The 23,181-nt window shown below is 46.6% G+C and overlaps 52 non-coding genes and 1 pseudogene across 52 annotated transcripts; all 53 read right to left on the reverse strand.

The window, feature by feature from the left end:
- Window positions 1-175: 175 nt before the first annotated feature.
- On the reverse strand, window positions 176-366 carry LOC136681554 (U2 spliceosomal RNA). Its single transcript, XR_010797946.1, has one exon. It is a non-coding gene; the product is annotated as a U2 spliceosomal RNA (small nuclear RNA).
- Window positions 367-601: 235 nt separating this feature from the next.
- LOC136681582 (U5 spliceosomal RNA) lies at window positions 602-715 on the reverse strand. Its single transcript, XR_010797974.1, has one exon. It is a non-coding gene; the product is annotated as a U5 spliceosomal RNA (small nuclear RNA).
- A 306-nt stretch (window positions 716-1,021) lies between these two features.
- On the reverse strand, window positions 1,022-1,212 carry LOC136681565 (U2 spliceosomal RNA). Its single transcript, XR_010797957.1, has one exon. It is a non-coding gene; the product is annotated as a U2 spliceosomal RNA (small nuclear RNA).
- A 235-nt stretch (window positions 1,213-1,447) lies between these two features.
- LOC136681584 (U5 spliceosomal RNA) lies at window positions 1,448-1,561 on the reverse strand. The gene has a single exon (XR_010797975.1). It is a non-coding gene; the product is annotated as a U5 spliceosomal RNA (small nuclear RNA).
- A 304-nt stretch (window positions 1,562-1,865) lies between these two features.
- LOC136681504 (U2 spliceosomal RNA) lies at window positions 1,866-2,056 on the reverse strand. The gene has a single exon (XR_010797900.1). It is a non-coding gene; the product is annotated as a U2 spliceosomal RNA (small nuclear RNA).
- Window positions 2,057-2,291: 235 nt separating this feature from the next.
- LOC136681585 (U5 spliceosomal RNA) lies at window positions 2,292-2,405 on the reverse strand. The gene has a single exon (XR_010797976.1). It is a non-coding gene; the product is annotated as a U5 spliceosomal RNA (small nuclear RNA).
- Window positions 2,406-2,711: 306 nt separating this feature from the next.
- On the reverse strand, window positions 2,712-2,902 carry LOC136681576 (U2 spliceosomal RNA). The gene has a single exon (XR_010797968.1). It is a non-coding gene; the product is annotated as a U2 spliceosomal RNA (small nuclear RNA).
- A 235-nt stretch (window positions 2,903-3,137) lies between these two features.
- LOC136681586 (U5 spliceosomal RNA) lies at window positions 3,138-3,251 on the reverse strand. The gene has a single exon (XR_010797977.1). It is a non-coding gene; the product is annotated as a U5 spliceosomal RNA (small nuclear RNA).
- A 305-nt stretch (window positions 3,252-3,556) lies between these two features.
- LOC136681588 (U2 spliceosomal RNA) lies at window positions 3,557-3,747 on the reverse strand. Its single transcript, XR_010797979.1, has one exon. It is a non-coding gene; the product is annotated as a U2 spliceosomal RNA (small nuclear RNA).
- A 235-nt stretch (window positions 3,748-3,982) lies between these two features.
- On the reverse strand, window positions 3,983-4,096 carry LOC136681587 (U5 spliceosomal RNA). The gene has a single exon (XR_010797978.1). It is a non-coding gene; the product is annotated as a U5 spliceosomal RNA (small nuclear RNA).
- Window positions 4,097-4,401: 305 nt separating this feature from the next.
- LOC136681600 (U2 spliceosomal RNA) lies at window positions 4,402-4,592 on the reverse strand. The gene has a single exon (XR_010797990.1). It is a non-coding gene; the product is annotated as a U2 spliceosomal RNA (small nuclear RNA).
- Window positions 4,593-4,827: 235 nt separating this feature from the next.
- Window positions 4,828-4,941, reverse strand: LOC136681589 (U5 spliceosomal RNA). The gene has a single exon (XR_010797980.1). It is a non-coding gene; the product is annotated as a U5 spliceosomal RNA (small nuclear RNA).
- Window positions 4,942-5,247: 306 nt separating this feature from the next.
- Window positions 5,248-5,438, reverse strand: LOC136681511 (U2 spliceosomal RNA). Its single transcript, XR_010797907.1, has one exon. It is a non-coding gene; the product is annotated as a U2 spliceosomal RNA (small nuclear RNA).
- A 235-nt stretch (window positions 5,439-5,673) lies between these two features.
- On the reverse strand, window positions 5,674-5,787 carry LOC136681590 (U5 spliceosomal RNA). The gene has a single exon (XR_010797981.1). It is a non-coding gene; the product is annotated as a U5 spliceosomal RNA (small nuclear RNA).
- A 306-nt stretch (window positions 5,788-6,093) lies between these two features.
- Window positions 6,094-6,284, reverse strand: LOC136681612 (U2 spliceosomal RNA). Its single transcript, XR_010798001.1, has one exon. It is a non-coding gene; the product is annotated as a U2 spliceosomal RNA (small nuclear RNA).
- Window positions 6,285-6,519: 235 nt separating this feature from the next.
- LOC136681591 (U5 spliceosomal RNA) lies at window positions 6,520-6,633 on the reverse strand. Its single transcript, XR_010797982.1, has one exon. It is a non-coding gene; the product is annotated as a U5 spliceosomal RNA (small nuclear RNA).
- A 305-nt stretch (window positions 6,634-6,938) lies between these two features.
- Window positions 6,939-7,129, reverse strand: LOC136681623 (U2 spliceosomal RNA). The gene has a single exon (XR_010798012.1). It is a non-coding gene; the product is annotated as a U2 spliceosomal RNA (small nuclear RNA).
- A 235-nt stretch (window positions 7,130-7,364) lies between these two features.
- Window positions 7,365-7,478, reverse strand: LOC136681592 (U5 spliceosomal RNA). Its single transcript, XR_010797983.1, has one exon. It is a non-coding gene; the product is annotated as a U5 spliceosomal RNA (small nuclear RNA).
- A 305-nt stretch (window positions 7,479-7,783) lies between these two features.
- On the reverse strand, window positions 7,784-7,974 carry LOC136681636 (U2 spliceosomal RNA). Its single transcript, XR_010798024.1, has one exon. It is a non-coding gene; the product is annotated as a U2 spliceosomal RNA (small nuclear RNA).
- Window positions 7,975-8,209: 235 nt separating this feature from the next.
- LOC136681593 (U5 spliceosomal RNA) lies at window positions 8,210-8,323 on the reverse strand. The gene has a single exon (XR_010797984.1). It is a non-coding gene; the product is annotated as a U5 spliceosomal RNA (small nuclear RNA).
- A 306-nt stretch (window positions 8,324-8,629) lies between these two features.
- LOC136681648 (U2 spliceosomal RNA) lies at window positions 8,630-8,820 on the reverse strand. The gene has a single exon (XR_010798035.1). It is a non-coding gene; the product is annotated as a U2 spliceosomal RNA (small nuclear RNA).
- Window positions 8,821-9,055: 235 nt separating this feature from the next.
- LOC136681594 (U5 spliceosomal RNA) lies at window positions 9,056-9,169 on the reverse strand. Its single transcript, XR_010797985.1, has one exon. It is a non-coding gene; the product is annotated as a U5 spliceosomal RNA (small nuclear RNA).
- A 306-nt stretch (window positions 9,170-9,475) lies between these two features.
- LOC136681660 (U2 spliceosomal RNA) lies at window positions 9,476-9,666 on the reverse strand. The gene has a single exon (XR_010798046.1). It is a non-coding gene; the product is annotated as a U2 spliceosomal RNA (small nuclear RNA).
- A 235-nt stretch (window positions 9,667-9,901) lies between these two features.
- Window positions 9,902-10,015, reverse strand: LOC136681595 (U5 spliceosomal RNA). Its single transcript, XR_010797986.1, has one exon. It is a non-coding gene; the product is annotated as a U5 spliceosomal RNA (small nuclear RNA).
- A 306-nt stretch (window positions 10,016-10,321) lies between these two features.
- Window positions 10,322-10,512, reverse strand: LOC136681505 (U2 spliceosomal RNA). The gene has a single exon (XR_010797901.1). It is a non-coding gene; the product is annotated as a U2 spliceosomal RNA (small nuclear RNA).
- A 235-nt stretch (window positions 10,513-10,747) lies between these two features.
- LOC136681596 (U5 spliceosomal RNA) lies at window positions 10,748-10,861 on the reverse strand. Its single transcript, XR_010797987.1, has one exon. It is a non-coding gene; the product is annotated as a U5 spliceosomal RNA (small nuclear RNA).
- A 305-nt stretch (window positions 10,862-11,166) lies between these two features.
- On the reverse strand, window positions 11,167-11,357 carry LOC136681671 (U2 spliceosomal RNA). The gene has a single exon (XR_010798057.1). It is a non-coding gene; the product is annotated as a U2 spliceosomal RNA (small nuclear RNA).
- Window positions 11,358-11,592: 235 nt separating this feature from the next.
- On the reverse strand, window positions 11,593-11,706 carry LOC136681515 (U5 spliceosomal RNA). The gene has a single exon (XR_010797909.1). It is a non-coding gene; the product is annotated as a U5 spliceosomal RNA (small nuclear RNA).
- A 305-nt stretch (window positions 11,707-12,011) lies between these two features.
- On the reverse strand, window positions 12,012-12,202 carry LOC136681682 (U2 spliceosomal RNA). Its single transcript, XR_010798068.1, has one exon. It is a non-coding gene; the product is annotated as a U2 spliceosomal RNA (small nuclear RNA).
- Window positions 12,203-12,437: 235 nt separating this feature from the next.
- LOC136681516 (U5 spliceosomal RNA) lies at window positions 12,438-12,551 on the reverse strand. The gene has a single exon (XR_010797910.1). It is a non-coding gene; the product is annotated as a U5 spliceosomal RNA (small nuclear RNA).
- Window positions 12,552-12,857: 306 nt separating this feature from the next.
- Window positions 12,858-13,048, reverse strand: LOC136681506 (U2 spliceosomal RNA). The gene has a single exon (XR_010797902.1). It is a non-coding gene; the product is annotated as a U2 spliceosomal RNA (small nuclear RNA).
- Window positions 13,049-13,283: 235 nt separating this feature from the next.
- Window positions 13,284-13,397, reverse strand: LOC136681517 (U5 spliceosomal RNA). Its single transcript, XR_010797911.1, has one exon. It is a non-coding gene; the product is annotated as a U5 spliceosomal RNA (small nuclear RNA).
- A 306-nt stretch (window positions 13,398-13,703) lies between these two features.
- Window positions 13,704-13,894, reverse strand: LOC136681689 (U2 spliceosomal RNA). The gene has a single exon (XR_010798075.1). It is a non-coding gene; the product is annotated as a U2 spliceosomal RNA (small nuclear RNA).
- A 235-nt stretch (window positions 13,895-14,129) lies between these two features.
- Window positions 14,130-14,243, reverse strand: LOC136681518 (U5 spliceosomal RNA). Its single transcript, XR_010797912.1, has one exon. It is a non-coding gene; the product is annotated as a U5 spliceosomal RNA (small nuclear RNA).
- A 306-nt stretch (window positions 14,244-14,549) lies between these two features.
- Window positions 14,550-14,740, reverse strand: LOC136681508 (U2 spliceosomal RNA). Its single transcript, XR_010797904.1, has one exon. It is a non-coding gene; the product is annotated as a U2 spliceosomal RNA (small nuclear RNA).
- A 235-nt stretch (window positions 14,741-14,975) lies between these two features.
- LOC136681597 (U5 spliceosomal RNA) lies at window positions 14,976-15,089 on the reverse strand. The gene has a single exon (XR_010797988.1). It is a non-coding gene; the product is annotated as a U5 spliceosomal RNA (small nuclear RNA).
- A 307-nt stretch (window positions 15,090-15,396) lies between these two features.
- On the reverse strand, window positions 15,397-15,587 carry LOC136681690 (U2 spliceosomal RNA). Its single transcript, XR_010798076.1, has one exon. It is a non-coding gene; the product is annotated as a U2 spliceosomal RNA (small nuclear RNA).
- Window positions 15,588-15,822: 235 nt separating this feature from the next.
- On the reverse strand, window positions 15,823-15,936 carry LOC136681520 (U5 spliceosomal RNA). Its single transcript, XR_010797914.1, has one exon. It is a non-coding gene; the product is annotated as a U5 spliceosomal RNA (small nuclear RNA).
- A 305-nt stretch (window positions 15,937-16,241) lies between these two features.
- LOC136681691 (U2 spliceosomal RNA) lies at window positions 16,242-16,432 on the reverse strand. The gene has a single exon (XR_010798077.1). It is a non-coding gene; the product is annotated as a U2 spliceosomal RNA (small nuclear RNA).
- Window positions 16,433-16,667: 235 nt separating this feature from the next.
- Window positions 16,668-16,781, reverse strand: LOC136681522 (U5 spliceosomal RNA). Its single transcript, XR_010797915.1, has one exon. It is a non-coding gene; the product is annotated as a U5 spliceosomal RNA (small nuclear RNA).
- A 305-nt stretch (window positions 16,782-17,086) lies between these two features.
- LOC136681692 (U2 spliceosomal RNA) lies at window positions 17,087-17,277 on the reverse strand. Its single transcript, XR_010798078.1, has one exon. It is a non-coding gene; the product is annotated as a U2 spliceosomal RNA (small nuclear RNA).
- Window positions 17,278-17,512: 235 nt separating this feature from the next.
- LOC136681523 (U5 spliceosomal RNA) lies at window positions 17,513-17,626 on the reverse strand. The gene has a single exon (XR_010797916.1). It is a non-coding gene; the product is annotated as a U5 spliceosomal RNA (small nuclear RNA).
- Window positions 17,627-17,931: 305 nt separating this feature from the next.
- LOC136681693 (U2 spliceosomal RNA) lies at window positions 17,932-18,122 on the reverse strand. Its single transcript, XR_010798079.1, has one exon. It is a non-coding gene; the product is annotated as a U2 spliceosomal RNA (small nuclear RNA).
- Window positions 18,123-18,357: 235 nt separating this feature from the next.
- Window positions 18,358-18,471, reverse strand: LOC136681524 (U5 spliceosomal RNA). The gene has a single exon (XR_010797917.1). It is a non-coding gene; the product is annotated as a U5 spliceosomal RNA (small nuclear RNA).
- A 305-nt stretch (window positions 18,472-18,776) lies between these two features.
- Window positions 18,777-18,967, reverse strand: LOC136681695 (U2 spliceosomal RNA). The gene has a single exon (XR_010798081.1). It is a non-coding gene; the product is annotated as a U2 spliceosomal RNA (small nuclear RNA).
- A 235-nt stretch (window positions 18,968-19,202) lies between these two features.
- On the reverse strand, window positions 19,203-19,316 carry LOC136681598 (U5 spliceosomal RNA). The gene has a single exon (XR_010797989.1). It is a non-coding gene; the product is annotated as a U5 spliceosomal RNA (small nuclear RNA).
- Window positions 19,317-19,621: 305 nt separating this feature from the next.
- Window positions 19,622-19,812, reverse strand: LOC136681696 (U2 spliceosomal RNA). Its single transcript, XR_010798082.1, has one exon. It is a non-coding gene; the product is annotated as a U2 spliceosomal RNA (small nuclear RNA).
- Window positions 19,813-20,047: 235 nt separating this feature from the next.
- On the reverse strand, window positions 20,048-20,161 carry LOC136681525 (U5 spliceosomal RNA). The gene has a single exon (XR_010797918.1). It is a non-coding gene; the product is annotated as a U5 spliceosomal RNA (small nuclear RNA).
- Window positions 20,162-20,467: 306 nt separating this feature from the next.
- LOC136681697 (U2 spliceosomal RNA) lies at window positions 20,468-20,658 on the reverse strand. Its single transcript, XR_010798083.1, has one exon. It is a non-coding gene; the product is annotated as a U2 spliceosomal RNA (small nuclear RNA).
- A 235-nt stretch (window positions 20,659-20,893) lies between these two features.
- LOC136681601 (U5 spliceosomal RNA) lies at window positions 20,894-21,007 on the reverse strand. The gene has a single exon (XR_010797991.1). It is a non-coding gene; the product is annotated as a U5 spliceosomal RNA (small nuclear RNA).
- A 306-nt stretch (window positions 21,008-21,313) lies between these two features.
- On the reverse strand, window positions 21,314-21,504 carry LOC136681698 (U2 spliceosomal RNA). The gene has a single exon (XR_010798084.1). It is a non-coding gene; the product is annotated as a U2 spliceosomal RNA (small nuclear RNA).
- Window positions 21,505-21,739: 235 nt separating this feature from the next.
- On the reverse strand, window positions 21,740-21,853 carry LOC136681602 (U5 spliceosomal RNA). Its single transcript, XR_010797992.1, has one exon. It is a non-coding gene; the product is annotated as a U5 spliceosomal RNA (small nuclear RNA).
- A 305-nt stretch (window positions 21,854-22,158) lies between these two features.
- Window positions 22,159-22,336, reverse strand: LOC136681512 (U2 spliceosomal RNA; annotated as a pseudogene).
- Between the last annotated feature and the right edge of the window lie 845 nt (window positions 22,337-23,181).

Raw genomic sequence — 23,181 nt, forward strand, 5'->3', positions numbered from 1 at the left:
GACGAGAAAAACATGAGATCATAGATTTGTATTTAAAAAAAAAAAAAAAAAAAAAAAGAAGAAAAATGGAGGGAAAACCATGAAACAGATTAAAAAGACAACAGCCTCGAGAAGGCAACATCATAAAGCCGTACCCATGTCCTAACTTATTTCTTTCTGACTTTTAACCAGTTTAAGGAGGTGCACCGTTCCCAGAAGTACTGCAATACCGGGTCGATGCGTGGAGCGGACGGAGCAAGCCCCTCTTCCGTCTCCCTGCTCAAAAAATCAATTTAATATGTAGTCCTCGTATAGAGGACGTATCAGATATTAAACTGATAAGAACAGATACTACACTTGATCTTAGCCAAAAGGCCGAGAAGCGATAACCGGAAAGGCCCGGCCGGCCCGGAGCACCCTGCCGCAAACCAGCAACTACTGGAGGGTATTTAAACCTGGTCGTCAGACCTTGACCCCTCCCACTCAGACACCACCACCACACCGGAGGCTCCTCCCACCAAGAACTGCAAACAGAAGCTAAGAGCTGCTGCTACAGGAACTTGTGGCAAGGCGTGCTCCAAAGACGGCTGTCGCTCTGTCATTATACAGGAAGAAAATGTGTAGCTCTGCAGCAACAGAGCCTTCAAAAATACACAAAACTCGTCAACGTTCCCCTCCACGGAAATCTTTAGTAAAAGGCGAAAGATTTGTACGTGACTGAAGAGAAACCCGAGATATGACGGCTAACGGCAGGCCTTCCGCTCCTCTGCTGGAGGTCTAAGACTCTTGCGGAGGGTGCAGACTGAACAAAGGTCAGGGTGGGATAATCTGTGCATAAATTAACACGCCAATTAGAGGTCAACACAGACGAGAAAAACATGAGATCATAGATTTGTATTTAAAAAAAAAAAAAAAAAAAAAAAAGAAGAAAAATGGAGGGAAAACCATGAAACAGATTAAAAAGACAACAGCCTCGAGAAGGCAACATCATAAAGCCGTACCCATGTCCTAACTTATTTCTTTCTGACTTTTAACCAGTTTAAGGAGGTGCACCGTTCCCAGAAGTACTGCAATACCGGGTCGATGCGTGGAGCGGACGGAGCAAGCCCCTCTTCCGTCTCCCTGCTCAAAAAATCAATTTAATATGTAGTCCTCGTATAGAGGACGTATCAGATATTAAACTGATAAGAACAGATACTACACTTGATCTTAGCCAAAAGGCCGAGAAGCGATAACCGGAAAGGCCCGGCCGGCCCGGAGCACCCTGCCGCAAACCAGCAACTACTGGAGGGTATTTAAACCTGGTCGTCAGACCTTGACCCCTCCCACTCAGACACCACCACCACACCGGAGGCTCCTCCCACCAAGAACTGCAAACAGAAGCTAAGAGCTGCTGCTACAGGAACTTGTGGCAAGGCGTGCTCCAAAGACGGCTGTCGCTCTGTCATTATACAGGAAGAAAATGTGTAGCTCTGCAGCAACAGAGCCTTCAAAAATACACAAAACTCGTCAACGTTCCCCTCCACGGAAATCTTTAGTAAAAGGCGAAAGATTTGTACGTGACTGAAGAGAAACCCGAGATATGACGGCTAACGGCAGGCCTTCCGCTCCTCTGCTGGAGGTCTAAGACTCTTGCGGAGGGTGCAGACTGAACAAAGGGCAGGGTGGGATAATCTGTGCATAAATTAACACGCCAATTAGAGGTCAACACAGACGAGAAAAACATGAGATCATAGATTTGTATTTAAAAAAAAAAAAAAAAAAAAAAGAAGAAAAATGGAGGGAAAACCATGAAACAGATTAAAAAGAGAACAGCCTCGAGAAGGCAACATCATAAAGCCGTACCCATGTCCTAACTTATTTCTTTCTGACTTTTAACCAGTTTAAGGAGGTGCACCGTTCCCAGAAGTACTGCAATACCGGGTCGATGCGTGGAGCGGACGGAGCAAGCCCCTCTTCCGTCTCCCTGCTCAAAAAATCAATTTAATATGTAGTCCTCGTATAGAGGACGGATCAGATATTAAACTGATAAGAACAGATACTACACTTGATCTTAGCCAAAAGGCCGAGAAGCGATAACCGGAAAGGCCCGGCCGGCCCGGAGCACCCTGCCGCAAACCAGCAACTACTGGAGGGTATTTAAACCTGGTCGTCAGACCTTGACCCCTCCCACTCAGACACCACCACCACACCGGAGGCTCCTCCCACCAAGAACTGCAAACAGAAGCTAAGAGCTGCTGCTACAGGAACTTGTGGCAAGGCGTGCTCCAAAGACGGCTGTCGCTCTGTCATTATACAGGAAGAAAATGTGTAGCTCTGCAGCAACAGAGCCTTCAAAAATACACAAAACTCGTCAACGTTCCCCTCCACGGAAATCTTTAGTAAAAGGCGAAAGATTTGTACGTGACTGAAGAGAAACCCGAGATATGACGGCTAACGGCAGGCCTTCCGCTCCTCTGCTGGAGGTCTAAGACTCTTGCGGAGGGTGCAGACTGAACAAAGGTCAGGGTGGGATAATCTGTGCATAAATTAACACGCCAATTAGAGGTCAACACAGACGAGAAAAACATGAGATCATAGATTTGTATTTAAAAAAAAAAAAAAAAAAAAAAAAGAAGAAAAATGGAGGGAAAACCATGAAACAGATTAAAAAGAGAACAGCCTCGAGAAGGCAACATCATAAAGCCGTACCCATGTCCTAACTTATTTCTTTCTGACTTTTAACCAGTTTAAGGAGGTGCACCGTTCCCAGAAGTACTGCAATACCGGGTCGATGCGTGGAGCGGACGGAGCAAGCCCCTCTTCCGTCTCCCTGCTCAAAAAATCAATTTAATATGTAGTCCTCGTATAGAGGACGTATCAGATATTAAACTGATAAGAACAGATACTACACTTGATCTTAGCCAAAAGGCCGAGAAGCGATAACCGGAAAGGCCCGGCCGGCCCGGAGCACCCTGCCGCAAACCAGCAACTACTGGAGGGTATTTAAACCTGGTCGTCAGACCTTGACCCCTCCCACTCAGACACCACCACCACACCGGAGGCTCCTCCCACCAAGAACTGCAAACAGAAGCTAAGAGCTGCTGCTACAGGAACTTGTGGCAAGGCGTGCTCCAAAGACGGCTGTCGCTCTGTCATTATACAGGAAGAAAATGTGTAGCTCTGCAGCAACAGAGCCTTCAAAAATACACAAAACTCGTCAACGTTCCCCTCCACGGAAATCTTTAGTAAAAGGCGAAAGATTTGTACGTGACTGAAGAGAAACCCGAGATATGACGGCTAACGGCAGGCCTTCCGCTCCTCTGCTGGAGGTCTAAGACTCTTGCGGAGGGTGCAGACTGAACAAAGGTCAGGGTGGGATAATCTGTGCATAAATTAACACGCCAATTAGAGGTCAACACAGACGAGAAAAACATGAGATCATAGATTTGTATTTAAAAAAAAAAAAAAAAAAAAAAAGAAGAAAAATGGAGGGAAAACCATGAAACAGATTAAAAAGAGAACAGCCTCGAGAAGGCAACATCATAAAGCCGTACCCATGTCCTAACTTATTTCTTTCTGACTTTTAACCAGTTTAAGGAGGTGCACCGTTCCCAGAAGTACTGCAATACCGGGTCGATGCGTGGAGCGGACGGAGCAAGCCCCTCTTCCGTCTCCCTGCTCAAAAAATCAATTTAATATGTAGTCCTCGTATAGAGGACGTATCAGATATTAAACTGATAAGAACAGATACTACACTTGATCTTAGCCAAAAGGCCGAGAAGCGATAACCGGAAAGGCCCGGCCGGCCCGGAGCACCCTGCCGCAAACCAGCAACTACTGGAGGGTATTTAAACCTGGTCGTCAGACCTTGACCCCTCCCACTCAGACACCACCACCACACCGGAGGCTCCTCCCACCAAGAACTGCAAACAGAAGCTAAGAGCTGCTGCTACAGGAACTTGTGGCAAGGCGTGCTCCAAAGACGGCTGTCGCTCTGTCATTATACAGGAAGAAAATGTGTAGCTCTGCAGCAACAGAGCCTTCAAAAATACACAAAACTCGTCAACGTTCCCCTCCACGGAAATCTTTAGTAAAAGGCGAAAGATTTGTACGTGACTGAAGAGAAACCCGAGATATGACGGCTAACGGCAGGCCTTCCGCTCCTCTGCTGGAGGTCTAAGACTCTTGCGGAGGGTGCAGACTGAACAAAGGTCAGGGTGGGATAATCTGTGCATAAATTAACACGCCAATTAGAGGTCAACACAGACGAGAAAAACATGAGATCATAGATTTGTATTTAAAAAAAAAAAAAAAAAAAAAAAGAAGAAAAATGGAGGGAAAACCATGAAACAGATTAAAAAGAGAACAGCCTCGAGAAGGCAACATCATAAAGCCGTACCCATGTCCTAACTTATTTCTTTCTGACTTTTAACCAGTTTAAGGAGGTGCACCGTTCCCAGAAGTACTGCAATACCGGGTCGATGCGTGGAGCGGACGGAGCAAGCCCCTCTTCCGTCTCCCTGCTCAAAAAATCAATTTAATATGTAGTCCTCGTATAGAGGACGTATCAGATATTAAACTGATAAGAACAGATACTACACTTGATCTTAGCCAAAAGGCCGAGAAGCGATAACCGGAAAGGCCCGGCCGGCCCGGAGCACCCTGCCGCAAACCAGCAACTACTGGAGGGTATTTAAACCTGGTCGTCAGACCTTGACCCCTCCCACTCAGACACCACCACCACACCGGAGGCTCCTCCCACCAAGAACTGCAAACAGAAGCTAAGAGCTGCTGCTACAGGAACTTGTGGCAAGGCGTGCTCCAAAGACGGCTGTCGCTCTGTCATTATACAGGAAGAAAATGTGTAGCTCTGCAGCAACAGAGCCTTCAAAAATACACAAAACTCGTCAACGTTCCCCTCCACGGAAATCTTTAGTAAAAGGCGAAAGATTTGTACGTGACTGAAGAGAAACCCGAGATATGACGGCTAACGGCAGGCCTTCCGCTCCTCTGCTGGAGGTCTAAGACTCTTGCGGAGGGTGCAGACTGAACAAAGGTCAGGGTGGGATAATCTGTGCATAAATTAACACGCCAATTAGAGGTCAACACAGACGAGAAAAACATGAGATCATAGATTTGTATTTAAAAAAAAAAAAAAAAAAAAAAAAGAAGAAAAATGGAGGGAAAACCATGAAACAGATTAAAAAGAGAACAGCCTCGAGAAGGCAACATCATAAAGCCGTACCCATGTCCTAACTTATTTCTTTCTGACTTTTAACCAGTTTAAGGAGGTGCACCGTTCCCAGAAGTACTGCAATACCGGGTCGATGCGTGGAGCGGACGGAGCAAGCCCCTCTTCCGTCTCCCTGCTCAAAAAATCAATTTAATATGTAGTCCTCGTATAGAGGACGGATCAGATATTAAACTGATAAGAACAGATACTACGCTTGATCTTAGCCAAAAGGCCGAGAAGCGATAACCGGAAAGGCCCGGCCGGCCCGGAGCACCCTGCCGCAAACCAGCAACTACTGGAGGGTATTTAAACCTGGTCGTCAGACCTTGACCCCTCCCACTCAGACACCACCACCACACCGGAGGCTCCTCCCACCAAGAACTGCAAACAGAAGCTAAGAGCTGCTGCTACAGGAACTTGTGGCAAGGCGTGCTCCAAAGACGGCTGTCGCTCTGTCATTATACAGGAAGAAAATGTGTAGCTCTGCAGCAACAGAGCCTTCAAAAATACACAAAACTCGTCAACGTTCCCCTCCACGGAAATCTTTAGTAAAAGGCGAAAGATTTGTACGTGACTGAAGAGAAACCCGAGATATGACGGCTAACGGCAGGCCTTCCGCTCCTCTGCTGGAGGTCTAAGACTCTTGCGGAGGGTGCAGACTGAACAAAGGTCAGGGTGGGATAATCTGTGCATAAATTAACACGCCAATTAGAGGTCAACACAGACGAGAAAAACATGAGATCATAGATTTGTATTTAAAAAAAAAAAAAAAAAAAAAAAAGTAGAAAAATGGAGGGAAAACCATGAAACAGATTAAAAAGACAACAGCCTCGAGAAGGCAACATCATAAAGCCGTACCCATGTCCTAACTTATTTCTTTCTGACTTTTAACCAGTTTAAGGAGGTGCACCGTTCCCAGAAGTACTGCAATACCGGGTCGATGCGTGGAGCGGACGGAGCAAGCCCCTCTTCCGTCTCCCTGCTCAAAAAATCAATTTAATATGTAGTCCTCGTATAGAGGACGTATCAGATATTAAACTGATAAGAACAGATACTACACTTGATCTTAGCCAAAAGGCCGAGAAGCGATAACCGGAAAGGCCCGGCCGGCCCGGAGCACCCTGCCGCAAACCAGCAACTACTGGAGGGTATTTAAACCTGGTCGTCAGACCTTGACCCCTCCCACTCAGACACCACCACCACACCGGAGGCTCCTCCCACCAAGAACTGCAAACAGAAGCTAAGAGCTGCTGCTACAGGAACTTGTGGCAAGGCGTGCTCCAAAGACGGCTGTCGCTCTGTCATTATACAGGAAGAAAATGTGTAGCTCTGCAGCAACAGAGCCTTCAAAAATACACAAAACTCGTCAACGTTCCCCTCCACGGAAATCTTTAGTAAAAGGCGAAAGATTTGTACGTGACTGAAGAGAAACCCGAGATATGACGGCTAACGGCAGGCCTTCCGCTCCTCTGCTGGAGGTCTAAGACTCTTGCGGAGGGTGCAGACTGAACAAAGGTCAGGGTGGGATAATCTGTGCATAAATTAACACGCCAATTAGAGGTCAACACAGACGAGAAAAACATGAGATCATAGATTTGTATTTAAAAAAAAAAAAAAAAAAAAAAAGAAGAAAAATGGAGGGAAAACCATGAAACAGATTAAAAAGAGAACAGCCTCGAGAAGGCAACATCATAAAGCCGTACCCATGTCCTAACTTATTTCTTTCTGACTTTTAACCAGTTTAAGGAGGTGCACCGTTCCCAGAAGTACTGCAATACCGGGTCGATGCGTGGAGCGGACGGAGCAAGCCCCTCTTCCGTCTCCCTGCTCAAAAAATCAATTTAATATGTAGTCCTCGTATAGAGGACGTATCAGATATTAAACTGATAAGAACAGATACTACACTTGATCTTAGCCAAAAGGCCGAGAAGCGATAACCGGAAAGGCCCGGCCGGCCCGGAGCACCCTGCCGCAAACCAGCAACTACTGGAGGGTATTTAAACCTGGTCGTCAGACCTTGACCCCTCCCACTCAGACACCACCACCACACCGGAGGCTCCTCCCACCAAGAACTGCAAACAGAAGCTAAGAGCTGCTGCTACAGGAACTTGTGGCAAGGCGTGCTCCAAAGACGGCTGTCGCTCTGTCATTATACAGGAAGAAAATGTGTAGCTCTGCAGCAACAGAGCCTTCAAAAATACACAAAACTCGTCAACGTTCCCCTCCACGGAAATCTTTAGTAAAAGGCGAAAGATTTGTACGTGACTGAAGAGAAACCCGAGATATGACGGCTAACGGCAGGCCTTCCGCTCCTCTGCTGGAGGTCTAAGACTCTTGCGGAGGGTGCAGACTGAACAAAGGTCAGGGTGGGATAATCTGTGCATAAATTAACACGCCAATTAGAGGTCAACACAGACGAGAAAAACATGAGATCATAGATTTGTATTTAAAAAAAAAAAAAAAAAAAAAAAGAAGAAAAATGGAGGGAAAACCATGAAACAGATTAAAAAGACAACAGCCTCGAGAAGGCAACATCATAAAGCCGTACCCATGTCCTAACTTATTTCTTTCTGACTTTTAACCAGTTTAAGGAGGTGCACCGTTCCCAGAAGTACTGCAATACCGGGTCGATGCGTGGAGCGGACGGAGCAAGCCCCTCTTCCGTCTCCCTGCTCAAAAAATCAATTTAATATGTAGTCCTCGTATAGAGGACGTATCAGATATTAAACTGATAAGAACAGATACTACACTTGATCTTAGCCAAAAGGCCGAGAAGCGATAACCGGAAAGGCCCGGCCGGCCCGGAGCACCCTGCCGCAAACCAGCAACTACTGGAGGGTATTTAAACCTGGTCGTCAGACCTTGACCCCTCCCACTCAGACACCACCACCACACCGGAGGCTCCTCCCACCAAGAACTGCAAACAGAAGCTAAGAGCTGCTGCTACAGGAACTTGTGGCAAGGCGTGCTCCAAAGACGGCTGTCGCTCTGTCATTATACAGGAAGAAAATGTGTAGCTCTGCAGCAACAGAGCCTTCAAAAATACACAAAACTCGTCAACGTTCCCCTCCACGGAAATCTTTAGTAAAAGGCGAAAGATTTGTACGTGACTGAAGAGAAACCCGAGATATGACGGCTAACGGCAGGCCTTCCGCTCCTCTGCTGGAGGTCTAAGACTCTTGCGGAGGGTGCAGACTGAACAAAGGTCAGGGTGGGATAATCTGTGCATAAATTAACACGCCAATTAGAGGTCAACACAGACGAGAAAAACATGAGATCATAGATTTGTATTTAAAAAAAAAAAAAAAAAAAAAAAAGAAGAAAAATGGAGGGAAAACCATGAAACAGATTAAAAAGACAACAGCCTCGAGAAGGCAACATCATAAAGCCGTACCCATGTCCTAACTTATTTCTTTCTGACTTTTAACCAGTTTAAGGAGGTGCACCGTTCCCAGAAGTACTGCAATACCGGGTCGATGCGTGGAGCGGACGGAGCAAGCCCCTCTTCCGTCTCCCTGCTCAAAAAATCAATTTAATATGTAGTCCTCGTATAGAGGACGTATCAGATATTAAACTGATAAGAACAGATACTACACTTGATCTTAGCCAAAAGGCCGAGAAGCGATAACCGGAAAGGCCCGGCCGGCCCGGAGCACCCTGCCGCAAACCAGCAACTACTGGAGGGTATTTAAACCTGGTCGTCAGACCTTGACCCCTCCCACTCAGACACCACCACCACACCGGAGGCTCCTCCCACCAAGAACTGCAAACAGAAGCTAAGAGCTGCTGCTACAGGAACTTGTGGCAAGGCGTGCTCCAAAGACGGCTGTCGCTCTGTCATTATACAGGAAGAAAATGTGTAGCTCTGCAGCAACAGAGCCTTCAAAAATACACAAAACTCGTCAACGTTCCCCTCCACGGAAATCTTTAGTAAAAGGCGAAAGATTTGTACGTGACTGAAGAGAAACCCGAGATATGACGGCTAACGGCAGGCCTTCCGCTCCTCTGCTGGAGGTCTAAGACTCTTGCGGAGGGTGCAGACTGAACAAAGGTCAGGGTGGGATAATCTGTGCATAAATTAACACGCCAATTAGAGGTCAACACAGACGAGAAAAACATGAGATCATAGATTTGTATTTAAAAAAAAAAAAAAAAAAAAAAAAGAAGAAAAATGGAGGGAAAACCATGAAACAGATTAAAAAGAGAACAGCCTCGAGAAGGCAACATCATAAAGCCGTACCCATGTCCTAACTTATTTCTTTCTGACTTTTAACCAGTTTAAGGAGGTGCACCGTTCCCAGAAGTACTGCAATACCGGGTCGATGCGTGGAGCGGACGGAGCAAGCCCCTCTTCCGTCTCCCTGCTCAAAAAATCAATTTAATATGTAGTCCTCGTATAGAGGACGTATCAGATATTAAACTGATAAGAACAGATACTACACTTGATCTTAGCCAAAAGGCCGAGAAGCGATAACCGGAAAGGCCCGGCCGGCCCGGAGCACCCTGCCGCAAACCAGCAACTACTGGAGGGTATTTAAACCTGGTCGTCAGACCTTGACCCCTCCCACTCAGACACCACCACCACACCGGAGGCTCCTCCCACCAAGAACTGCAAACAGAAGCTAAGAGCTGCTGCTACAGGAACTTGTGGCAAGGCGTGCTCCAAAGACGGCTGTCGCTCTGTCATTATACAGGAAGAAAATGTGTAGCTCTGCAGCAACAGAGCCTTCAAAAATACACAAAACTCGTCAACGTTCCCCTCCACGGAAATCTTTAGTAAAAGGCGAAAGATTTGTACGTGACTGAAGAGAAACCCGAGATATGACGGCTAACGGCAGGCCTTCCGCTCCTCTGCTGGAGGTCTAAGACTCTTGCGGAGGGTGCAGACTGAACAAAGGTCAGGGTGGGATAATCTGTGCATAAATTAACACGCCAATTAGAGGTCAACACAGACGAGAAAAACATGAGATCATAGATTTGTATTTAAAAAAAAAAAAAAAAAAAAAAAAGAAGAAAAATGGAGGGAAAACCATGAAACAGATTAAAAAGAGAACAGCCTCGAGAAGGCAACATCATAAAGCCGTACCCATGTCCTAACTTATTTCTTTCTGACTTTTAACCAGTTTAAGGAGGTGCACCGTTCCCAGAAGTACTGCAATACCGGGTCGATGCGTGGAGCGGACGGAGCAAGCCCCTCTTCCGTCTCCCTGCTCAAAAAATCAATTTAATATGTAGTCCTCGTATAGAGGACGGATCAGATATTAAACTGATAAGAACAGATACTACACTTGATCTTAGCCAAAAGGCCGAGAAGCGATAACCGGAAAGGCCCGGCCGGCCCGGAGCACCCTGCCGCAAACCAGCAACTACTGGAGGGTATTTAAACCTGGTCGTCAGACCTTGACCCCTCCCACTCAGACACCACCACCACACCGGAGGCTCCTCCCACCAAGAACTGCAAACAGAAGCTAAGAGCTGCTGCTACAGGAACTTGTGGCAAGGCGTGCTCCAAAGACGGCTGTCGCTCTGTCATTATACAGGAAGAAAATGTGTAGCTCTGCAGCAACAGAGCCTTCAAAAATACACAAAACTCGTCAACGTTCCCCTCCACGGAAATCTTTAGTAAAAGGCGAAAGATTTGTACGTGACTGAAGAGAAACCCGAGATATGACGGCTAACGGCAGGCCTTCCGCTCCTCTGCTGGAGGTCTAAGACTCTTGCGGAGGGTGCAGACTGAACAAAGGTCAGGGTGGGATAATCTGTGCATAAATTAACACGCCAATTAGAGGTCAACACAGACGAGAAAAACATGAGATCATAGATTTGTATTTAAAAAAAAAAAAAAAAAAAAAAAGTAGAAAAATGGAGGGAAAACCATGAAACAGATTAAAAAGACAACAGCCTCGAGAAGGCAACATCATAAAGCCGTACCCATGTCCTAACTTATTTCTTTCTGACTTTTAACCAGTTTAAGGAGGTGCACCGTTCCCAGAAGTACTGCAATACCGGGTCGATGCGTGGAGCGGACGGAGCAAGCCCCTCTTCCGTCTCCCTGCTCAAAAAATCAATTTAATATGTAGTCCTCGTATAGAGGACGTATCAGATATTAAACTGATAAGAACAGATACTACACTTGATCTTAGCCAAAAGGCCGAGAAGCGATAACCGGAAAGGCCCGGCCGGCCCGGAGCACCCTGCCGCAAACCAGCAACTACTGGAGGGTATTTAAACCTGGTCGTCAGACCTTGACCCCTCCCACTCAGACACCACCACCACACCGGAGGCTCCTCCCACCAAGAACTGCAAACAGAAGCTAAGAGCTGCTGCTACAGGAACTTGTGGCAAGGCGTGCTCCAAAGACGGCTGTCGCTCTGTCATTATACAGGAAGAAAATGTGTAGCTCTGCAGCAACAGAGCCTTCAAAAATACACAAAACTCGTCAACGTTCCCCTCCACGGAAATCTTTAGTAAAAGGCGAAAGATTTGTACGTGACTGAAGAGAAACCCGAGATATGACGGCTAACGACAGGCCTTCCGCTCCTCTGCTGGAGGTCTAAGACTCTTGCGGAGGGTGCAGACTGAACAAAGGTCAGGGTGGGATAATCTGTGCATAAATTAACACGCCAATTAGAGGTCAACACAGACGAGAAAAACATGAGATCATAGATTTGTATTTAAAAAAAAAAAAAAAAAAAAAAAGAAGAAAAATGGAGGGAAAACCATGAAACAGATTAAAAAGACAACAGCCTCGAGAAGGCAACATCATAAAGCCGTACCCATGTCCTAACTTATTTCTTTCTGACTTTTAACCAGTTTAAGGAGGTGCACCGTTCCCAGAAGTACTGCAATACCGGGTCGATGCGTGGAGCGGACGGAGCAAGCCCCTCTTCCGTCTCCCTGCTCAAAAAATCAATTTAATATGTAGTCCTCGTATAGAGGACGTATCAGATATTAAACTGATAAGAACAGATACTACACTTGATCTTAGCCAAAAGGCCGAGAAGCGATAACCGGAAAGGCCCGGCCGGCCCGGAGCACCCTGCCGCAAACCAGCAACTACTGGAGGGTATTTAAACCTGGTCGTCAGACCTTGACCCCTCCCACTCAGACACCACCACCACACCGGAGGCTCCTCCCACCAAGAACTGCAAACAGAAGCTAAGAGCTGCTGCTACAGGAACTTGTGGCAAGGCGTGCTCCAAAGACGGCTGTCGCTCTGTCATTATACAGGAAGAAAATGTGTAGCTCTGCAGCAACAGAGCCTTCAAAAATACACAAAACTCGTCAACGTTCCCCTCCACGGAAATCTTTAGTAAAAGGCGAAAGATTTGTACGTGACTGAAGAGAAACCCGAGATATGACGGCTAACGACAGGCCTTCCGCTCCTCTGCTGGAGGTCTAAGACTCTTGCGGAGGGTGCAGACTGAACAAAGGTCAGGGTGGGATAATCTGTGCATAAATTAACACGCCAATTAGAGGTCAACACAGACGAGAAAAACATGAGATCATAGATTTGTATTTAAAAAAAAAAAAAAAAAAAAAAAAGAAGAAAAATGGAGGGAAAACCATGAAACAGATTAAAAAGACAACAGCCTCGAGAAGGCAACATCATAAAGCCGTACCCATGTCCTAACTTATTTCTTTCTGACTTTTAACCAGTTTAAGGAGGTGCACCGTTCCCAGAAGTACTGCAATACCGGGTCGATGCGTGGAGCGGACGGAGCAAGCCCCTCTTCCGTCTCCCTGCTCAAAAAATCAATTTAATATGTAGTCCTCGTATAGAGGACGGATCAGATATTAAACTGATAAGAACAGATACTACACTTGATCTTAGCCAAAAGGCCGAGAAGCGATAACCGGAAAGGCCCGGCCGGCCCGGAGCACCCTGCCGCAAACCAGCAACTACTGGAGGGTATTTAAACCTGGTCGTCAGACCTTGACCCCTCCCACTCAGACACCACCACCACACCGGAGGCTCCTCCCACCAAGAACTGCAAACAGAAGCTAAGAGCTGCTGCTACAGGAACTTGTGGCAAGGCGTGCTCCAAAGACGGCTGTCGCTCTGTCATTATACAGGAAGAAAATGTGTAGCTCTGCAGCAACAGAGCCTTCAAAAATACACAAAACTCGTCAACGTTCCCCTCCACGGAAATCTTTAGTAAAAGGCGAAAGATTTGTACGTGACTGAAGAGAAACCCGAGATATGACGGCTAACGACAGGCCTTCCGCTCCTCTGCTGGAGGTCTAAGACTCTTGCGGAGGGTGCAGACTGAACAAAGGTCAGGGTGGGATAATCTGTGCATAAATTAACACGCCAATTAGAGGTCAACACAGACGAGAAAAACATGAGATCATAGATTTGTATTTAAAAAAAAAAAAAAAAAAAAAAAAGAAGAAAAATGGAGGGAAAACCATGAAACAGATTAAAAAGACAACAGCCTCGAGAAGGCAACATCATAAAGCCGTACCCATGTCCTAACTTATTTCTTTCTGACTTTTAACCAGTTTAAGGAGGTGCACCGTTCCCAGAAGTACTGCAATACCGGGTCGATGCGTGGAGCGGACGGAGCAAGCCCCTCTTCCGTCTCCCTGCTCAAAAAATCAATTTAATATGTAGTCCTCGTATAGAGGACGTATCAGATATTAAACTGATAAGAACAGATACTACACTTGATCTTAGCCAAAAGGCCGAGAAGCGATAACCGGAAAGGCCCGGCCGGCCCGGAGCACCCTGCCGCAAACCAGCAACTACTGGAGGGTATTTAAACCTGGTCGTCAGACCTTGACCCCTCCCACTCAGACACCACCACCACACCGGAGGCTCCTCCCACCAAGAACTGCAAACAGAAGCTAAGAGCTGCTGCTACAGGAACTTGTGGCAAGGCGTGCTCCAAAGACGGCTGTCGCTCTGTCATTATACAGGAAGAAAATGTGTAGCTCTGCAGCAACAGAGCCTTCAAAAATACACAAAACTCGTCAACGTTCCCCTCCACGGAAATCTTTAGTAAAAGGCGAAAGATTTGTACGTGACTGAAGAGAAACCCGAGATATGACGGCTAACGACAGGCCTTCCGCTCCTCTGCTGGAGGTCTAAGACTCTTGCGGAGGGTGCAGACTGAACAAAGGTCAGGGTGGGATAATCTGTGCATAAATTAACACGCCAATTAGAGGTCAACACAGACGAGAAAAACATGAGATCATAGATTTGTATTTAAAAAAAAAAAAAAAAAAAAAAAAGAAGAAAAATGGAGGGAAAACCATGAAACAGATTAAAAAGAGAACAGCCTCGAGAAGGCAACATCATAAAGCCGTACCCATGTCCTAACTTATTTCTTTCTGACTTTTAACCAGTTTAAGGAGGTGCACCGTTCCCAGAAGTACTGCAATACCGGGTCGATGCGTGGAGCGGACGGAGCAAGCCCCTCTTCCGTCTCCCTGCTCAAAAAATCAATTTAATATGTAGTCCTCGTATAGAGGACGGATCAGATATTAAACTGATAAGAACAGATACTACACTTGATCTTAGCCAAAAGGCCGAGAAGCGATAACCGGAAAGGCCCGGCCGGCCCGGAGCACCCTGCCGCAAACCAGCAACTACTGGAGGGTATTTAAACCTGGTCGTCAGACCTTGACCCCTCCCACTCAGACACCACCACCACACCGGAGGCTCCTCCCACCAAGAACTGCAAACAGAAGCTAAGAGCTGCTGCTACAGGAACTTGTGGCAAGGCGTGCTCCAAAGACGGCTGTCGCTCTGTCATTATACAGGAAGAAAATGTGTAGCTCTGCAGCAACAGAGCCTTCAAAAATACACAAAACTCGTCAACGTTCCCCTCCACGGAAATCTTTAGTAAAAGGCGAAAGATTTGTACGTGACTGAAGAGAAACCCGAGATATGACGGCTAACGGCAGGCCTTCCGCTCCTCTGCTGGAGGTCTAAGACTCTTGCGGAGGGTGCAGACTGAACAAAGGTCAGGGTGGGATAATCTGTGCATAAATTAACACGCCAATTAGAGGTCAACACAGACGAGAAAAACATGAGATCATAGATTTGTATTTAAAAAAAAAAAAAAAAAAAAAAAAAGTAGAAAAATGGAGGGAAAACCATGAAACAGATTAAAAAGACAACAGCCTCGAGAAGGCAACATCATAAAGCCGTACCCATGTCCTAACTTATTTCTTTCTGACTTTTAACCAGTTTAAGGAGGTGCACCGTTCCCAGAAGTACTGCAATACCGGGTCGATGCGTGGAGCGGACGGAGCAAGCCCCTCTTCCGTCTCCCTGCTCAAAAAATCAATTTAATATGTAGTCCTCGTATAGAGGACGTATCAGATATTAAACTGATAAGAACAGATACTACACTTGATCTTAGCCAAAAGGCCGAGAAGCGATAACCGGAAAGGCCCGGCCGGCCCGGAGCACCCTGCCGCAAACCAGCAACTACTGGAGGGTATTTAAACCTGGTCGTCAGACCTTGACCCCTCCCACTCAGACACCACCACCACACCGGAGGCTCCTCCCACCAAGAACTGCAAACAGAAGCTAAGAGCTGCTGCTACAGGAACTTGTGGCAAGGCGTGCTCCAAAGACGGCTGTCGCTCTGTCATTATACAGGAAGAAAATGTGTAGCTCTGCAGCAACAGAGCCTTCAAAAATACACAAAACTCGTCAACGTTCCCCTCCACGGAAATCTTTAGTAAAAGGCGAAAGATTTGTACGTGACTGAAGAGAAACCCGAGATATGACGGCTAACGACAGGCCTTCCGCTCCTCTGCTGGAGGTCTAAGACTCTTGCGGAGGGTGCAGACTGAACAAAGGTCAGGGTGGGATAATCTGTGCATAAATTAACACGCCAATTAGAGGTCAACACAGACGAGAAAAACATGAGATCATAGATTTGTATTTAAAAAAAAAAAAAAAAAAAAAAAGAAGAAAAATGGAGGGAAAACCATGAAACAGATTAAAAAGACAACAGCCTCGAGAAGGCAACATCATAAAGCCGTACCCATGTCCTAACTTATTTCTTTCTGACTTTTAACCAGTTTAAGGAGGTGCACCGTTCCCAGAAGTACTGCAATACCGGGTCGATGCGTGGAGCGGACGGAGCAAGCCCCTCTTCCGTCTCCCTGCTCAAAAAATCAATTTAATATGTAGTCCTCGTATAGAGGACGTATCAGATATTAAACTGATAAGAACAGATACTACACTTGATCTTAGCCAAAAGGCCGAGAAGCGATAACCGGAAAGGCCCGGCCGGCCCGGAGCACCCTGCCGCAAACCAGCAACTACTGGAGGGTATTTAAACCTGGTCGTCAGACCTTGACCCCTCCCACTCAGACACCACCACCACACCGGAGGCTCCTCCCACCAAGAACTGCAAACAGAAGCTAAGAGCTGCTGCTACAGGAACTTGTGGCAAGGCGTGCTCCAAAGACGGCTGTCGCTCTGTCATTATACAGGAAGAAAATGTGTAGCTCTGCAGCAACAGAGCCTTCAAAAATACACAAAACTCGTCAACGTTCCCCTCCACGGAAATCTTTAGTAAAAGGCGAAAGATTTGTACGTGACTGAAGAGAAACCCGAGATATGACGGCTAACGACAGGCCTTCCGCTCCTCTGCTGGAGGTCTAAGACTCTTGCGGAGGGTGCAGACTGAACAAAGGTCAGGGTGGGATAATCTGTGCATAAATTAACACGCCAATTAGAGGTCAACACAGACGAGAAAAACATGAGATCATAGATTTGTATTTAAAAAAAAAAAAAAAAAAAAAAAGAAGAAAAATGGAGGGAAAACCATGAAACAGATTAAAAAGACAACAGCCTCGAGAAGGCAACATCATAAAGCCGTACCCATGTCCTAACTTATTTCTTTCTGACTTTTAACCAGTTTAAGGAGGTGCACCGTTCCCAGAAGTACTGCAATACCGGGTCGATGCGTGGAGCGGACGGAGCAAGCCCCTCTTCCGTCTCCCTGCTCAAAAAATCAATTTAATATGTAGTCCTCGTATAGAGGACGTATCAGATATTAAACTGATAAGAACAGATACTACACTTGATCTTAGCCAAAAGGCCGAGAAGCGATAACCGGAAAGGCCCGGCCGGCCCGGAGCACCCTGCCGCAAACCAGCAACTACTGGAGGGTATTTAAACCTGGTCGTCAGACCTTGACCCCTCCCACTCAGACACCACCACCACACCGGAGGCTCCTCCCACCAAGAACTGCAAACAGAAGCTAAGAGCTGCTGCTACAGGAACTTGTGGCAAGGCGTGCTCCAAAGACGGCTGTCGCTCTGTCATTATACAGGAAGAAAATGTGTAGCTCTGCAGCAACAGAGCCTTCAAAAATACACAAAACTCGTCAACGTTCCCCTCCACGGAAATCTTTAGTAAAAGGCGAAAGATTTGTACGTGACTGAAGAGAAACCCGAGATATGACGGCTAACGACAGGCCTTCCGCTCCTCTGCTGGAGGTCTAAGACTCTTGCGGAGGGTGCAGACTGAACAAAGGTCAGGGTGGGATAATCTGTGCATAAATTAACACGCCAATTAGAGGTCAACACAGACGAGAAAAACATGAGATCATAGATTTGTATTTAAAAAAAAAAAAAAAAAAAAAAAGAAGAAAAATGGAGGGAAAACCATGAAACAGATTAAAAAGACAACAGCCTCGAGAAGGCAACATCATAAAGCCGTACCCATGTCCTAACTTATTTCTTTCTGACTTTTAACCAGTTTAAGGAGGTGCACCGTTCCCAGAAGTACTGCAATACCGGGTCGATGCGTGGAGCGGACGGAGCAAGCCCCTCTTCCGTCTCCCTGCTCAAAAAATCAATTTAATATGTAGTCCTCGTATAGAGGACGTATCAGATATTAAACTGATAAGAACAGATACTACACTTGATCTTAGCCAAAAGGCCGAGAAGCGATAACCGGAAAGGCCCGGCCGGCCCGGAGCACCCTGCCGCAAACCAGCAACTACTGGAGGGTATTTAAACCTGGTCGTCAGACCTTGACCCCTCCCACTCAGACACCACCACCACACCGGAGGCTCCTCCCACCAAGAACTGCAAACAGAAGCTAAGAGCTGCTGCTACAGGAACTTGTGGCAAGGCGTGCTCCAAAGACGGCTGTCGCTCTGTCATTATACAGGAAGAAAATGTGTAGCTCTGCAGCAACAGAGCCTTCAAAAATACACAAAACTCGTCAACGTTCCCCTCCACGGAAATCTTTAGTAAAAGGCGAAAGATTTGTACGTGACTGAAGAGAAACCCGAGATATGACGGCTAACGACAGGCCTTCCGCTCCTCTGCTGGAGGTCTAAGACTCTTGCGGAGGGTGCAGACTGAACAAAGGTCAGGGTGGGATAATCTGTGCATAAATTAACACGCCAATTAGAGGTCAACACAGACGAGAAAAACATGAGATCATAGATTTGTATTTAAAAAAAAAAAAAAAAAAAAAAAGAAGAAAAATGGAGGGAAAACCATGAAACAGATTAAAAAGACAACAGCCTCGAGAAGGCAACATCATAAAGCCGTACCCATGTCCTAACTTATTTCTTTCTGACTTTTAACCAGTTTAAGGAGGTGCACCGTTCCCAGAAGTACTGCAATACCGGGTCGATGCGTGGAGCGGACGGAGCAAGCCCCTCTTCCGTCTCCCTGCTCAAAAAATCAATTTAATATGTAGTCCTCGTATAGAGGACGTATCAGATATTAAACTGATAAGAACAGATACTACACTTGATCTTAGCCAAAAGGCCGAGAAGCGATAACCGGAAAGGCCCGGCCGGCCCGGAGCACCCTGCCGCAAACCAGCAACTACTGGAGGGTATTTAAACCTGGTCGTCAGACCTTGACCCCTCCCACTCAGACACCACCACCACACCGGAGGCTCCTCCCACCAAGAACTGCAAACAGAAGCTAAGAGCTGCTGCTACAGGAACTTGTGGCAAGGCGTGCTCCAAAGACGGCTGTCGCTCTGTCATTATACAGGAAGAAAATGTGTAGCTCTGCAGCAACAGAGCCTTCAAAAATACACAAAACTCGTCAACGTTCCCCTCCACGGAAATCTTTAGTAAAAGGCGAAAGATTTGTACGTGACTGAAGAGAAACCCGAGATATGACGGCTAACGGCAGGCCTTCCGCTCCTCTGCTGGAGGTCTAAGACTCTTGCGGAGGGTGCAGACTGAACAAAGGTCAGGGTGGGATAATCTGTGCATAAATTAACACGCCAATTAGAGGTCAACACAGACGAGAAAAACATGAGATCATAGATTTGTATTTAAAAAAAAAAAAAAAAAAAAAAAGAAGAAAAATGGAGGGAAAACCATGAAACAGATTAAAAAGAGAACAGCCTCGAGAAGGCAACATCATAAAGCCGTACCCATGTCCTAACTTATTTCTTTCTGACTTTTAACCAGTTTAAGGAGGTGCACCGTTCCCAGAAGTACTGCAATACCGGGTCGATGCGTGGAGCGGACGGAGCAAGCCCCTCTTCCGTCTCCCTGCTCAAAAAATCAATTTAATATGTAGTCCTCGTATAGAGGACGTATCAGATATTAAACTGATAAGAACAGATACTACACTTGATCTTAGCCAAAAGGCCGAGAAGCGATAACCGGAAAGGCCCGGCCGGCCCGGAGCACCCTGCCGCAAACCAGCAACTACTGGAGGGTATTTAAACCTGGTCGTCAGACCTTGACCCCTCCCACTCAGACACCACCACCACACCGGAGGCTCCTCCCACCAAGAACTGCAAACAGAAGCTAAGAGCTGCTGCTACAGGAACTTGTGGCAAGGCGTGCTCCAAAGACGGCTGTCGCTCTGTCATTATACAGGAAGAAAATGTGTAGCTCTGCAGCAACAGAGCCTTCAAAAATACACAAAACTCGTCAACGTTCCCCTCCACGGAAATCTTTAGTAAAAGGCGAAAGATTTGTACGTGACTGAAGAGAAACCCGAGATATGACGGCTAACGACAGGCCTTCCGCTCCTCTGCTGGAGGTCTAAGACTCTTGCGGAGGGTGCAGACTGAACAAAGGTCAGGGTGGGATAATCTGTGCATAAATTAACACGCCAATTAGAGGTCAACACAGACGAGAAAAACATGAGATCATAGATTTGTATTTAAAAAAAAAAAAAAAAAAAAAAAAGAAGAAAAATGGAGGGAAAACCATGAAACAGATTAAAAAGACAACAGCCTCGAGAAGGCAACATCATAAAGCCGTACCCATGTCCTAACTTATTTCTTTCTGACTTTTAACCAGTTTAAGGAGGTGCACCGTTCCCAGAAGTACTGCAATACCGGGTCGATGCGTGGAGCGGACGGAGCAAGCCCCTCTTCCGTCTCCCTGCTCAAAAAATCAATTTAATATGTAGTCCTCGTATAGAGGACGTATCAGATATTAAACTGATAAGAACAGATACTACACTTGATCTTAGCCAAAAGGCCGAGAAGCGATAACCGGAAAGGCCCGGCTGGCCCGGAGCACCCTGCCGCAAACCAGCAACTACTGGAGGGTATTTAAACCTGGTCGTCAGACCTTGACCCCTCCCACTCAGACACCACCACCACACCGGAGGCTCCTCCCACCAAGAACTGCAAACAGAAGCTAAGAGCTGCTGCTACAGGAACTTGTGGCAAGGCGTGCTCCAAAGACGGCTGTCGCTCTGTCATTATACAGGAAGAAAATGTGTAGCTCTGCAGCAACAGAGCCTTCAAAAATACACAAAACTCGTCAACGTTCCCCTCCACGGAAATCTTTAGTAAAAGGCGAAAGATTTGTACGTGACTGAAGAGAAACCCGAGATATGACGGCTAACGGCAGGCCTTCCGCTCCTCTGCTGGAGGTCTAAGACTCTTGTGGAGGGTGCAGACTGAACAAAGGTCAGGGTGGGATAATCTGTGCATAAATTAACACGCCAATTAGAGGTCAACACAGACGAGAAAAACATGAGATCATAGATTTGTATTTAAAAAAAAAAAAAAAAAAAAAAAAGAAGAAAAATGGAGGGAAAACCATGAAACAGATTAAAAAGACAACAGCCTCGAGAAGGCAACATCATAAAGCCGTACCCATGTCCTAACTTATTTCTTTCTGACTTTTAACCAGTTTAAGGAGGTGCACCGTTCCCAGAAGTACTGCAATACCGGGTCGATGCGTGGAGCGGACGGAGCAAGCCCCTCTTCCGTCTCCCTGCTCAAAAAATCAATTTAATATGTAGTCCTCGTATAGAGGACGTATCAGATATTAAACTGATAAGAACAGATACTACACTTGATCTTAGCCAAAAGGCCGAGAAGCGATAACCGGAAAGGCCCGGCCGGCCCGGAGCACCCTGCCGCAAACCAGCAACTACTGGAGGGTATTTAAACCTGGTCGTCAGACCTTGACCCCTCCCACTCAGACACCACCACCACACCGGAGGCTCCTCCCACCAAGAACTGCAAACAGAAGCTAAGAGCTGCTGCTACAGGAACTTGTGGCAAGGCGTGCTCCAAAGACGGCTGTCGCTCTGTCATTATACAGGAAGAAAATGTGTAGCTCTGCAGCAACAGAGCCTTCAAAAATACACAAAACTCGTCAACGTTCCCCTCCACGGAAATCTTTAGTAAAAGGCGAAAGATTTGTACGTGACTGAAGAGAAACCCGAGATATGACGGCTAACGGCAGGCCTTCCGCTCCTCTGCTGGAGGTCTAAGACTCTTGCGGAGGGTGCAGACTGAACAAAGGTCAGGGTGGGATAATCTGTGCATAAATTAACACGCCAATTAGAGGTCAACACAGACGAGAAAAACATGAGATCATAGATTTGTATTTAAAAAAAAAAAAAAAAAAAAAAAGAAGAAAAATGGAGGGAAAACCATGAAACAGATTAAAAAGAGAACAGCCTCGAGAAGGCAACATCATAAAGCCGTACCCATGTCCTAACTTATTTCTTTCTGACTTTTAACCAGTTTAAGGAGGTGCACCGTTCCCAGAAGTACTGCAATACCGGGTCGATGCGTGGAGCGGACGGAGCAAGCCCCTCTTCCGTCTCCCTGCTCAAAAAATCAATTTAATATGTAGTCCTCGTATAGAGGACGTATCAGATATTAAACTGATAAGAACAGATTTTTTCTTTCGAAAAAAATTTTATTGTCACAATTTCAAATTTCCACAACATACATCACACATCTTTTCATAAAATAACATTTACATAGTATAATGTATATTTTAAAATCTTGTGTGTAAAAGGTCTTTTTGTTTAAAAGAAATCTGTGCATTAAAAAGGACCCCACGTGTGAAGTCAAAAGTCCAAGTATGTGTGAGAAAATAGAATCATGAAAACTAGATAAAAAGTACATAAATACCCTGCCATAAAAACAGATAAGAGCAGATAAAATGCTGTCTTGTACAGGACTGGGGTGAGCCCTATCAAAAGGTCAACAACCCGTTCCTCAGAACTGTCCCACTGTCGTTTCAGGGTTCAGAGGAGATCCCCGCCCTATGTCCACGCTCCTCGTTATTTTCGGTGGGGGCACCTGTGGAAGCCAGAGACCGTGGTGGTCTGGACCCTCCTGCGTGTGGCCCCAGTCCCCTCCTCCGAATGTCGACGTGCGGTGTCCCCTTCAGCGATGATGTCACCATAGCTGCAAGTGCCTGCAAGGACACCGTCACGCGCTTCCCCACCAGCAGGTTACGGGAGGTCCACAAGGCGGCCTTCACTCCGTTGAGGGTGAGCCAGAGCTTGTTGAATTCAGCAGCTGATAGTTTGTCGATGCCCTGGCCCACCCCGTTTACCGCTACCCGGTAAACCAAAGGCTGGGCCTCCCCTGCTGGCAGGCACGGGAATTGTAGGGGGCCGGTTAAGGCCCACAGGTCCCTCGCCACGCTGCACTCCCAGAGCACATGTCGCACGGTCTCGGGCTCGCCACACCCGGGTCGTGGACAGATGGGATTTTTTGCCATGCCCCGGGAGTGCATCACGGCTCTGACCGGGAG

The sequence above is a fragment of the Hoplias malabaricus genome, unplaced genomic scaffold (genome assembly GCF_029633855.1).
Source record: "Hoplias malabaricus isolate fHopMal1 unplaced genomic scaffold, fHopMal1.hap1 scaffold_113, whole genome shotgun sequence".
Lineage (NCBI taxonomy): Eukaryota > Metazoa > Chordata > Actinopteri > Characiformes > Erythrinidae > Hoplias > Hoplias malabaricus.